The sequence below is a fragment of the Apostichopus japonicus genome, chromosome 13 (assembly GCF_037975245.1).
Source record: "Apostichopus japonicus isolate 1M-3 chromosome 13, ASM3797524v1, whole genome shotgun sequence".
Classification (NCBI taxonomy): domain Eukaryota; kingdom Metazoa; phylum Echinodermata; class Holothuroidea; order Aspidochirotida; family Stichopodidae; genus Apostichopus; species Apostichopus japonicus.
Genome location: NC_092573.1, coordinates 4,386,327 through 4,398,895, shown reverse-complemented (window position 1 = coordinate 4,398,895; position 12,569 = coordinate 4,386,327). Strand labels below are relative to the sequence as shown.

General features: G+C 37.1%; 1 protein-coding gene across 1 annotated transcript in view; it reads right to left on the bottom strand.

Annotated features, from left to right (window-relative positions):
* Positions 1-209: 209 nt before the first annotated feature.
* The window catches only part of LOC139979244 (conserved oligomeric Golgi complex subunit 1-like), a 72,571-nt gene continuing 60,211 nt past the window's right edge, over positions 210-12,569 (bottom strand). The window contains exon 28 of the mRNA XM_071990015.1: positions 210-2,268. The gene's annotated coding sequence lies outside the window, so the exon portion shown is untranslated. The remainder of the gene's footprint in view (positions 2,269-12,569) is intronic.

Sequence of the window (12,569 nt, the reverse complement as noted above, 5' to 3'; positions counted from 1 at the left end):
AAACAAGGGGAATACATTAAAAATCGGCCGTTGGCGTCATACAGTGGGAAACTCATGCTGAGATGTGGAAATGTAATTAGAACACATGGAATAAAATGAGAGAAAATGGTGCACAGCAACAAATATTTTTCATCAGTTTATTTTTCTTTCTCTGCAGAAGATTAGCAGAAACATATCTACCACCATTTTAACATAATTTTATTGAGAAGTTCATTATTTTGTTTTTGTGTGGACAGGCACGAAAATGTAAAGAAGGAAAAACAGAAACTAAATAATAACATTAACTTGAAAGTCAATGAAAAGTCATTGTATTTATCCGTATAATTTACTCCATAAATACATTAGATTTATTAATTACAGGTAATATTATTACTAAAATTTAACTGTTAAAGAAGATTATTTTGATGATTCACATTTCTGCTGTTATCTAAATAAAACCTTTGGTGGTGTACAGTTAAAGATCTCCTTACCTTCACCAACGTCTGCTGTATTGTCCAAAAGTGTCTATGAATTTTGAGACATACATTAAATGTGTGGATTACCATTGGTCATTAACCAGGACTCCAGCATGCACTAACATAATCCAATACACCTTTGTTTCTCTCCTCGTGGTTTGCCCAACCTCTAAATGTTTTGTGCAAAATGAGCCTCCACAAGTGTCAAGTTTCCCTGGTGGCAGTGAGACTGTGACCCCATACCTACCCCCTGCCCCTCCCCAAACATCCATCTTAACATTTTTGGAGGAAGTTTCCCTTAGTTTCAAGTTTGATGGTGAAACCTTTCTGATCATTGACAACTTTTTCAGTAGGCTAAATAACTAAGACAAATGACCCTACCTGATATAAGCTCTCTCACAGGTATCTGGCAGCACTTCAGTTTTAATCCTTACTAGGATTAACAGGTGACCGGGGAGGGGGGGGGAGGGGCAAAGGAAAGAGGGGGCTGATTTAGGCCAAATGTTAATACCTGTTTTGAACATTTGAATAAACTCTTGATATTTTGATAAGTTATGACACAAGCTAACAATAAAGTTTGAAAGTTTCTAACATTAATAGAATACCATCTGGTGGTGAGAGATGTTTGTGATAAAATGGGATCACTTGTTTCAAAATTATAACTTTACATATAGTTATTGTTTGCATGTTGGATCAGGCCTATGAAGATGTCTTTAAATAGAGATATCACACAATTAACGGTGCGTATCGTCATCCAATCCGGCTATTTGAGTTAAAGGTGCATTCTGCATTCCCATTATAAACAACAGATAAACAAGCTGATGACTATCATGACCGCCTAAATGCCCCTTTAATGTTCTCTACAGACCATGTTATCATGTATCTATGTTATCATGTTATCATCATGAGGTATTTCTGTTTCTTTTTCTGTCCACAAGAAGCAGTTTTGCGAAGAATGAGCAACTTTCTTTATCAACAAGCCAACATGGCCACAGGCTTGTTTTGTACACCGAACACTCGTCTGTTATGATAGGCATCAGTTGGTGCCTGCATTTTTATTATGCAACTGTATAACCTGGCTTTTATTACAAAGTGAATTGCAACACTTCTAAGCTTGTTGCAATAGACTTTAATTGAACTGTGTGCTATCTACAAATACTGTATCGGCCAACACAGATTTCTGTTTGGTATGCTGGTAGTACTGTCAACCCTTACAAACTTACAAATGCCAAACTTAGTCTTGTAAACAGATAACTTTACTGGAAAATTATTGTCTTGTAATCAGATAACTTTACTGGAAAATGATCAACAGATTCAGAGAAAACACAGAAATTACTGGTTGAGAGTCCTGGAGTGGACATTGATCTTAAGCTTACTGGTTCAATTAGTGGCATCTGTTAGAATCCTATGTAGATAATAAGTTTTTCTTGGTGGGGGGGGGGGAGGAAGGTGTGTATGTCAAAAGTAGCCTTGAAAAAGTCTAAAGCAATCTTTACATTTGCTCAAACTACAATTTCCAACACTTCTTCAAATTAATTACCTTTAATACTTTCAACACTAGTAGTCAATAAAGGGTGGATATAGGCAGTTCTGCATGTGGAAATTTTCAGAATATTATATTAAGATTTTTTTTTTTTTAAATCTTACCTTCTATCCCACCCCCCCCTCCCCAATTCCCCTTCTCAACTATGTATGGTCTAGTTGACATGTCTTGAAGCAGCTGCCTGTTGGCAAACTGACATACTTCCAGATAACAGACACTTCTGTATAAAGTTGTCGAAGAAGAAAATCAAACCAAGTGGGAAACATGGATCTGCAAAAAAACAAAACAAAAAGGCACATGAATAAATTTTATGCGAAAAATACAACGACTCTTTGATCTCACATTTGAAAATATCAAACTGTAATATATTAAAGTATTACTTTTTGGATATAATCAAATAAGGGGGCCAAAAATAAACGAGAAGGAAGGAAAGAAAGATAGAAAATGACAGGGCATAATATATTAAATTAAACAACAACAATTAAAAGTTCTGAAGAGATCTATGTACTTTGCATATCTAACATGCATATATTACTACACACACACACAATAAAAGTGCAGCTGGTATAAAATAAAGTCACAACAACGTTTGCCTTGGTTGTCTCATGACCTCTTGACAATGGTTGGGGTTGGTGGTGATGGGGGGGGGGGGGGAGAGGAGATTTATGTCTGACCAAGGTGCCCTCCTAACTAAGTTAGGCAAATCTGGCCCTGAACGTAAATATTGATCAAGAATGTAGAAGAATGTGACTTAACCACAGCATCACAATAGTGGAAAATAATTTCCACATTGTGATAATGGGAATTAAAACAGCTAGAAATGACTAAAACTAAAAGAGCTGTCCAAGCTAGGTTGATGGTTTCCTGTATTTACAATATCAAGCCAAAGTAATTTAACACGTGTAACAAACTTTGCTTGACATACATACACATAGGTATTAATGCTTCTTGGGTCAGATCAAATTCCATCAGCCCTTGATTAGGGCCCACACTTGATTAGGGCCCACACCTGATTAGGGCCCACACTTGATTAGGGCCCACACTTTACAGAGCTCTTGTCCTTATTACATTCTGACAATATGTGTGTAAGTCTCACACTCAATTCCCAATCTTCATCGCCTGTTACTGAATTAATTTGTTTCAATGAAAGAAGCCTCTACAGGATAATTCACTGTATGTATTATTATCATATTAAACAAATTACATTGGTGTGAAAACTTAACATCCATGGTATTGGTTATGATTGCTGTATTATAATACTAGACAGGCAGGAAAAAGCATGTATGCATTATACATGTTAAACCACTATTGCATCTCACCATGAAGATTCAACAGAGCTGATTAAGTCGACTTATACATGTTAAACCTGGGAGTTGTTCCATAACAACTCCCTGGTTAAAACACCATTGCATTCTCACCATGAAGAATGTGAAGTATTTTCAATATTCTTCAAACTGAAACCTGTACATTCTGACAGATTCAAATGTCCCTCAAAATCATTAGAAACATATACAATGAAGTGGCACAATATTGAACGAATTGACTAATTTGCCTGATAATGAAATATTGCCAAACAAAAATAAATAAGAAAAAACAACAAAGCCTCCCCTCCCCCGATCCCCCAATAAAAACTGTTCCAAATATGCAAATTTAAAGAAACCTATTGAAGGACAATAGACATCAGTATACACACATATATATATATCTATATATAGATATTTGCAACTTGTTGTCATAAAACGATTGGGTTTCACTTTGGCTAGGAAATACCTATCCGCAGATCTGGTTATGCTTTCTTTCCTGTTCTGCAGGACAGACCGTATCCATCTAGGTCTGTCCTCATTCAGAGAAACACGTAAGTGATGACAAATATTTCTGTATAGTTTGGCAGCTTGAAGAGCAAACTGTTGCTTCTCAGCGTGAGATACAAATATTTCCTGGATAGTTAAAGACACCAAACATTTCCTGTCTACATGCAGTTCAGTGTTATTGAAGCTGGCAATCCACTTACCCTGTATAATTGTAATATATATCGTTTATCACAGTTGACTATCAAGTTCTGCAAGCAAAGGGGTATTGACACTATAAAAACTCAAAACCATAGATTCTCTCCAGTTTACTTTCAGAGTCAAATTATCATTGTTACCACTACTAATTAGTTACCTTAATTAATATGCAGGATTGACAGTTAAGCATCGGCACTTATACTATACATCTAATAATGTTAGGATCATATATATGAAAAGCAGACTTTTCTTTTGTTTATGGTAAATATGTTTTCCACCACAAAATGACTAAAATGGTGATGGTCAATGACACAATTGTTTATTACCTTGATTATTGTCAGGTCTTTATTTCAAATTAGAAGAACAAGTCCAAAATGTTAGAACTTTTGACTTTTTTACAATTCTTCGTCAACCCTACACCCTCATCCTTCAGCAACAGAAGTGTTTCAACATTGGTATCTCCATATATGGGTGTCTCATAAAGATATTTGGCAGTTGTTTGTCACAAGCATGTTTTGACACATAATAAAGGTTTATAGCCATTTGCAGGTTAAGTGATCCTTTCTGGTATTTCTGTAGTTTAACAGGAAAAGTTTTTGACCTCAACTGACCCTTGACCTACCACCAAAATACTTGCACTTAATAAGAAGAATCTAGGTAGCAAACATTGAGTGCTGATCCATGCACCAAGTATGATGTGTACAACCAAGCAGTAACATTGGTGAAATATTGTGTCTAATAACTGTTTTGCATAATTGTTCTCTGTTGTACTGCTCATGACATTTGACATCCACCAATTACAGTCAAATTTTGTGCCTTCCAAGGTGGACCTTAACATACAAAAAATTCATTTAATTCAGCTATATTTTTAGCATACAAAGTAAGGCATTGCATACACATCAACACATACACACACACACACAGATATTAAAGTGCCATCATGAAGGTCTAGGTTAATATTTTCCTGTTGGTGGTTTGCTTCTAAAATTTCTTCAGGTTCCCTATAATATTTACTCCATATACTAATATTATAATAACATGCATGGTGCATTAGGATCAAGACATAAGAGCATAGAGTGGTAGAGGTGGGGGGGGGGGGTGGGGGGAGGAGGAGTTTGATGACAAACTAAAATTCAGCAGTCATATTTCTAACATATTGAGAAGAGTTTACTACATTAACATATCTTGTCCCGTGCTTCACGTTTATTTGTTACATCAATTCTGCCCCATTTAGTATACACTGTCCCTGTTTGGTACCATTTCTTATTAACTCGTGATAAACAAAGTATAAGAGCTTTCTTAAAGTATTGTGCTAAGATTTTTAAGTTGGAATGTAAGGGATATGGTTAGCGGTGCAGCTAAAAGTGAATTTATCAGACTCACCAGGAATATTCATTCAAACTCACTATATAAACAAAATAGTGCAATAAAACCAAAATGCAGGGTTCAAATTTTCATTAAAATTCATTTGTATACAGAGCATCTATTTTTATTCCAAATGGTATCTGAAATGATTTGATTTAATATGTCTTTTATTGATATTTCCTTATTATTCCCAGTTGACTTACATATTAAAAACTGTTGATTGTGTTACTAACCTTTAAAAGCTTTTTTTATTGCCTTAAATCGCTTTTCTTTTTATTGTTATTAATGTATCATAACTTTTTATACTCTCCTATTTATAAATTGTATTTTATGCTATTTTTATACTGGAATAAAGGAAACTGAAACTGCAAGTGAGGGGTTCTGGGCAAGTACTTCCATGAATTGTCCACTTCTTCCATATAACTTGATGCCATAATTTCCTGTCAACTGTGGGTAAAAGACTTTACAACCATAGATATGCATTTTAAGTTAGAACAATGTACTTATTGTCTCTTTTGATTAAGTACAAGTTATTATTATAAAAAGTGTTTCCCAATTAAGATATCATTTCCTTCCCATATTCCCATCAACCCCCCTTCCATCATCACGCCGCCCTCCCTCTCTCCTTCTCTGCCAAAACACCTTTTTCCTGAAAGTCGGCCTGTAAATGGATTTTTCCAACTTATATCTGTATCAATGCACATATATAGCATTACTGACTTGTAACCATACAAAATCCTTTATTGTCTATCCACACATCATAACAGGATGAGGTTAATTAGTACTTTACATTAAATAACCCTTGGTGTTCCAATAACACAGTGAGAGAGAGAGCAATAAATGGGTTTGGATTATTTTCAGTTCAACCTACGATTTGTTATTCGTCCGAAGGTTGAATGAGTTATTTCGTTTTAATGAGCGTAGTAATAACAAGGGAAAACAGGATTGTACCTCTGATGTCGAGTCTGTTGTAATATTGATGCAGGCTGTTTTGTTTTGAGTGATTGCAAGACCACATTTCCTGTTATAAAGTCCTATTAAACTTAAGTTAATTCCCAATGCACTAACACGCTGTGGGGTCTACCCTATTGGATTGGACTTACACCAAACATTATCCTTCACCACATCTGTTCCGATCCTCAATAAAATAAAACATCACAACCTTCTATTCTAAAAGATTGTACACTTTACTACGGAAACATACACTGCCAGTTTGTCAAAACCTAAAAGATCATATAAAATACAACTGAACTGAACTCAGTGGACTTAAAAGAATTGTCTGGTGGAAGATTTTGATACATTGTCCTTGTAGTTATAATTTTTCTCTTTTTAACCATGTAAAAATTGTCCTCATTCGAAGTTTTGTTATTGTAGGAATCTGATTTTCAAATTCACCAGTTTCTCACCAAAAGTATTGTTTGTTTGAACGCTTCAATATGGTAATTGACGTAGTGCTGGCAAATAGGCAAAACAGGCGACTTGAAGTTAGCACTCCCATTTCTGCAGCAAATACACTCTCACATGTAAACGCACATGTGATTGCCTGTTATATAAACGTACATATCTACTGAACCATGCCCAGTTGGTATACGTATAGCGTTGCACACAAATACTCTCACACTCAAACCACAGTTCATAAACTGTTCTTCGAAATCGCTGAAATAAAATTCACGGATCAAATTAGCAGTAAAAGGAAACTTGAAAAGTATTCGGAACACTGAAAGATGAAACTTGGCGGAATCGATGTCAGAACAGAATGTAGTACCGAGAAGCTTAGGCTTCTCAGAATTGTCCGATTGTAAACGTTAGAGTAGCCAACATGTGAACATTCTTCGCGTTGGAGCTGGATATGGCGATGTATAAACAACGAAGAGTTTGCTGTTAAAACTTATCTTGTGTTACACAAAACCACTGATCTGGTACATATATGGCGGCTTAAGGAGTTTTTGAAAACATATATCTTATTTATAAGAAATTTCACCGAAAATTAAGGAAGAAATTAATCTGTATACAAACATGGTTTTTGTTGTGATTACTGTAGGAACTGTACGGAGCGTGGGTTATGTCGCAATCTGCATTAGCGTAGATGACGCCACGTTCTGTACTGTTCAAATCATATTGGAAATGTCGGTACTTAACGATTAAAAATTGTTCTCTGTCAAACACACATTAGCGTTCTCATACTTTGACAACATGTTTGGAAAATTATTTATCATTTTTTAAGGTAACTTCTTTGGGTCACCAGAAAATCCTATTAAAGCTCAACCACAGGATAGTTTAAGGAATTAGTTAAGTTTAGTTTTAATAGTAAATCCCAAGGATCAGAAGGCCAACAGATAAGCTCATTTGGAACACTAATCTGTGGTGCACACCGGCTAATATCAAGTTTTCACTTTTTAATGAGTGTTCAGAGATATAACAGGGCAGTCATATAATTGTCCCACCACACATTCCTGATCCCGGGAACATCATTTTAATGTCCCCCCCATCTGACAGATGAGAATGTACCTCAGCAGCTGACCCCTGCTCAACTTATTTTGAAGGAGGTGGATCGCGGCACTGAGTTCATCATCATGTGAGGTTAGGTGGGGTCTTGTAGTTGGGTTTCAGATTTTTAATGAAGTTTTGTTTGTTTGCTTACTCTGTTTACTTTCTCTTTAATTCCTTTTGTCCAGTACTTTTTCTGTATATTTCTGATTTGACTTTTTCAGATTTTAGGGAGTGAAACTCTTCGAAAAGGCCCCGTCTAGGGTTATTTTTAGTTTTACTTCCTCTACTTAATCACTGCTAATATTATTTTTATCTATTTTGTGCAACTTGTACTATTTAATGTTATAGAAATACAAATAAATGAAACATAACCAAAGAGTTTTTGAACCAGGAAGGACGCAGACACTCTAACCACTACACACACTTGACCTACACCCAATACTTTGGGTAACAAACCTGGAGTAGCACCCATAACGTTAGAACCACTATATGGAATAACTATTCACCAATCCACACAGAACTAGATATCATTCTTGTCTTAACAGATAGACTCTCATACAGCTTTGACTTTCATTCATGGAATAGGATAAGGATAACAGTAGTCATGAGTAATTGCACTACCCAATGATGGTATTAAAAGTCTCTATAATCTAAGCCACATCACTCCAAGAAATCCTCCACAATTAAATACTGTTTTCATCATGTCTTAGCAGCTAACACTTCGAAAAAAGGTACTCCATAGTACAAAAGTACACTCACTGACAAATTTGACCTCTTTCATTTACAAGCCATCTTTCCAGCTTAAATTGTTATTCAAACCTCGCAGATGTTGGACTGACCTGATCAATACAAGTCTTGATGAGTCATTGACTGTAATCCCCCTGACAAACAGAGAGACTAAATAATTACAACAATTCATTGAACTTAACCTATCAGTAACCTATAGAGCAAGCTACATTCCCATTGGCTGATTAGCAACTCAGCTTATCACCTTCATTCAAAAAAATTAAAACCACAAATAGCTATTTAATGTTTGGTTAAAGATCCAAGATTGCTATTTCTTGATCTTCAAGACAAGGGTGAATGAATGGTAACGAAAGCAGCTGTGTAAGAAGTGCAATGGTATGTAAAATAAAGCGCTGAATGGATGGATGTGAATAAAGTACTTGATTGTTGAAATAATTGGAGGTTGAGAGGAAGAAGGAAAAGAATGGGGGCGGGGAATGAGTAGGGAAAGGTAAGGAGGGGAGGAGAGGGAAAGGAAAAGAGAGGAGGAGAGATGGGTGGAGATGGGAGGGAAGAGGGGGAGAGGCGAAGGAAAGGAGAGGGGAATGAGAGGAAAGGGGATGAGACAAGAAGGCAATGGGGGTGGGAGAGGAGAGTAGGAAGGAACAGGCTGGGTTTGGAGAAGTAACAGATGGTTGTAAGTGACATCTTTTGAATTGCAACTCTAGACTATATCGCCATGGAGAGGGGTGGGTGGGATAGGAGAGGATGAAGGAACAGGCTGGGTTTGGATAGTGACATTTTTGAATTGCAACTCTAGACTATATCGCCATATTCATAACAGACTGTTGTTCTGTTTAAAAGCGGATTAAAGGTGAATAGTGGAAAACTGGGTTAACTCAATGAAGACAATGTTAAACTGACCCAAAAGCAAGAATTATTTAATGTACAATGGCAGAAGGGCATGGGTGTGAATAGCAATGCTTCTTTGTGGGTTCAACCTCTTAGGGGGGTGGATGGGATGGGGGGTGGGGGTGAAGAACTTAATTAGAATAGGAATTCTACTCAAAATGGCCTCTATGAAAATATGGCAAAATAAGCCAAGAAGCTATAAGGACATTTAGGATAGAAACTTTGGTCACAAAGAGTGGTATGGGAAAGGGGAGGAAAAGAGGGGGGGGGGTGTTAAACTTTCTATACATTTGACTCACATTAACTCAATCATTTTTTTGGGGGGGGGACAGAAAGTTTTTGCCCGAAGTTTGAAACCTTGCCCAAAATTTTGAACTTACTACATGAGCTGCATGAAACATGCCGATGCCGGTTGCGAGTATGATTTTATAGAAATTGTTATTTGTAAGCATTGGTGTACCTAGAATAATAGTTGGTACCCAGGGCGGATCTTTCCTTTATCACCCAGTGCAGTGGATGCTGTCTTGGGGGAGTGGTGTAAGGGGAGTGGGTGTCTTTCGAGAGGTGGCTTAGATGCAAATTGGTGCTGTCTTTGGCAAAAATTTGAACTGATGAAGCATAGATATTCTCATTCTAATTTTTCTTATTTATTTACTTTTTTCTCTTAGTTTTTGTTGGGAGGAGGGTGTGACATGGTGCCCCCCTGACTGGTACCAGACAGACCTCTCCCCATGCCCCCGCTTAGTACGCCACTGTTTGTAAGGGTGTTCCACATTCATGTAATACTGTGTGGCTGATGTCATTAATGTTAATGGAGATGGACTTTTGATTCTACGAAGAAGACTAGCAAGTATATTATAACATGGGCAGACTGGAGGGCCTTTAATCAATACTGTTTGAAGAAAAGTTTACAGTCAAAAGCAAGTGTCTCAAGACTGCCCAAGTTTTTCAACCACTTTTGTGTAATATTTTACTCCCCAAAAATTTTGGGCTATACGAAAGACTGGAAATCATTTTTTTCTTGTGACATTTTCATTAAAGGTCAAAATATCCCGGCAAGAGTTATTGAAGATTCGGGCAAGAATCAGGAACATTTGGGACAAGAATTGGGAACGATTTGTGCAATAATCAGGGACAATTTGGGGGAGAATCAGGAACGATTCAGACAAGAACGGGGAACAATTTGGGCAACAATCGAAGAAATTCAGTCAAGGGATTGTTTTAAAACCTTCGCAATATTTTAAATTTGCTTTAATTTTTTGACTCAAGGCTACCCAAACTTTTCAACAACCTTTTGCCCCACTTTTGAGTACCCTGATTTTTTTTTTGGGTGGGGGGGGCAGTCTGTCCACCTGCCTCATATGCCTATGTCTCTGCCCCTTTTTGCCCCCCCCAAACAATAAAACAAAGAAATGCATTTCTTTCTATTTTATTTGGGGGAATGTCCTAAAATTATATAGCAGAGGAATTTCGACATTGTACAGTTGGATGAGATACCATTTGTAAGATTCTTTATGCTACTTTAACATCCACAGTTGGCAATGCAGCTAATGCTGCAGGGCTGATACTAAAGTACCAATCCTGTCAACAATTCCTTGGAAATTGATGTTGGCTCAAGATCTTGACATGATAACCTGTCCAAGGAAACCCTTTTGTTTAGTTAGTAATAATTATAGACCTTGAAGGATTCACTGCCAGGTTTTGCTGTGTATTGTCTCTACGGCAACATGTTGTGTTCGGCTGCCACTTTCTGACAACGCTTTTTAGCAAACTTTCCTCATATAGCTTAATTAAAATAATATTTCAATTACATGGTCAAAATAAGACGTTCTCCTAGACCTTTTCACCAACCTAATTTTAGTTAATAATACCGAGCAATTGGTGACTCGAGCTGGTTGAAAAAAAAAAGGAAAAAATAAAAATAAAAAAAATTCCCCACAGAGATGTTGTCATATAGAAATTGGTCACATACAAACTGTGAAAGAATCTTGAAATAATAATTTGACTTAACTCGAACCAAAATCCAACTGATATTCAAATGTAACTTGAGTAAACAAATTGGTTTCAGACAAATTTTGTCACAGTTTATGGAGAGCAAATTCACTGGACAATAATATGTTGGGATACCACCATACTAACACACTGTACAGCATTTACACTGCACTACCACCATACTAACACACTGTACAGCATTTACACTGTGCTACCACCATACTAACTCACTGTACAGCATTTACACTGCACTACCACCATACTAACACACTGTACAGCATTTACACTGTGCTACCACCATACTAACTCACTGTACAGCATTTACACTGCGCTACCACCATACTAACACACTGTACAATGCGCTCATGAAAGATAAATCGGGCAGGTCAGGATTAGAGTCAGTTCAGCTAGAACATAAACCAAACACCTTTATTGATAATATATCTATGAGTACTAAACAAATTAGTATAGGAAAAATATACTCCCATGTGGTGTAGGGAGGCCAAATTTACTTGGTGTGGGCAATATATGGTCTATCACCACGGTTAAAAGTACTGAACTGCAAGGTTAGGTCAGGTCAGGACTCAAGTTAGTTCTGTTTTTTGTCCTGGAATAATATCCCAGCACAACTGATCTATAAATATACCTTTGAGCCCCCTAACTACCACCCCTCCTCCCCCCAAATGGTTTAAGAAAATTTTGGCCCAAAGGATGATATATGGAGGACAAATTTATTGGGTAAATGGTCATAACGAATTGAAAGGCAATGGACCTGCAATCAGTCCTGTCTAGATCATAACGTTGCATCCATGGGCGAGGCACTTATGCCATTGCTTATCCTTGACACATACAGGTACTCAGGCAAGGTCAGGTCAGGAGGGAGGGGGAGGATGGATGGAAGGAGGGGGAGGGATGGGGGAGGGAGGGGGTAATTCCCACCATGCAGACATTTGCCTCCCATTTGTGTCACTAGCTTGTGTACTAAAAGCTTCACAAGTTGCCAGACACAAATATTGTGCCCCTCCTTTAAATACTGGTCCAAAGGCAGAATTTCTGGCCCTGGGCCAGCCAAAGAGACAA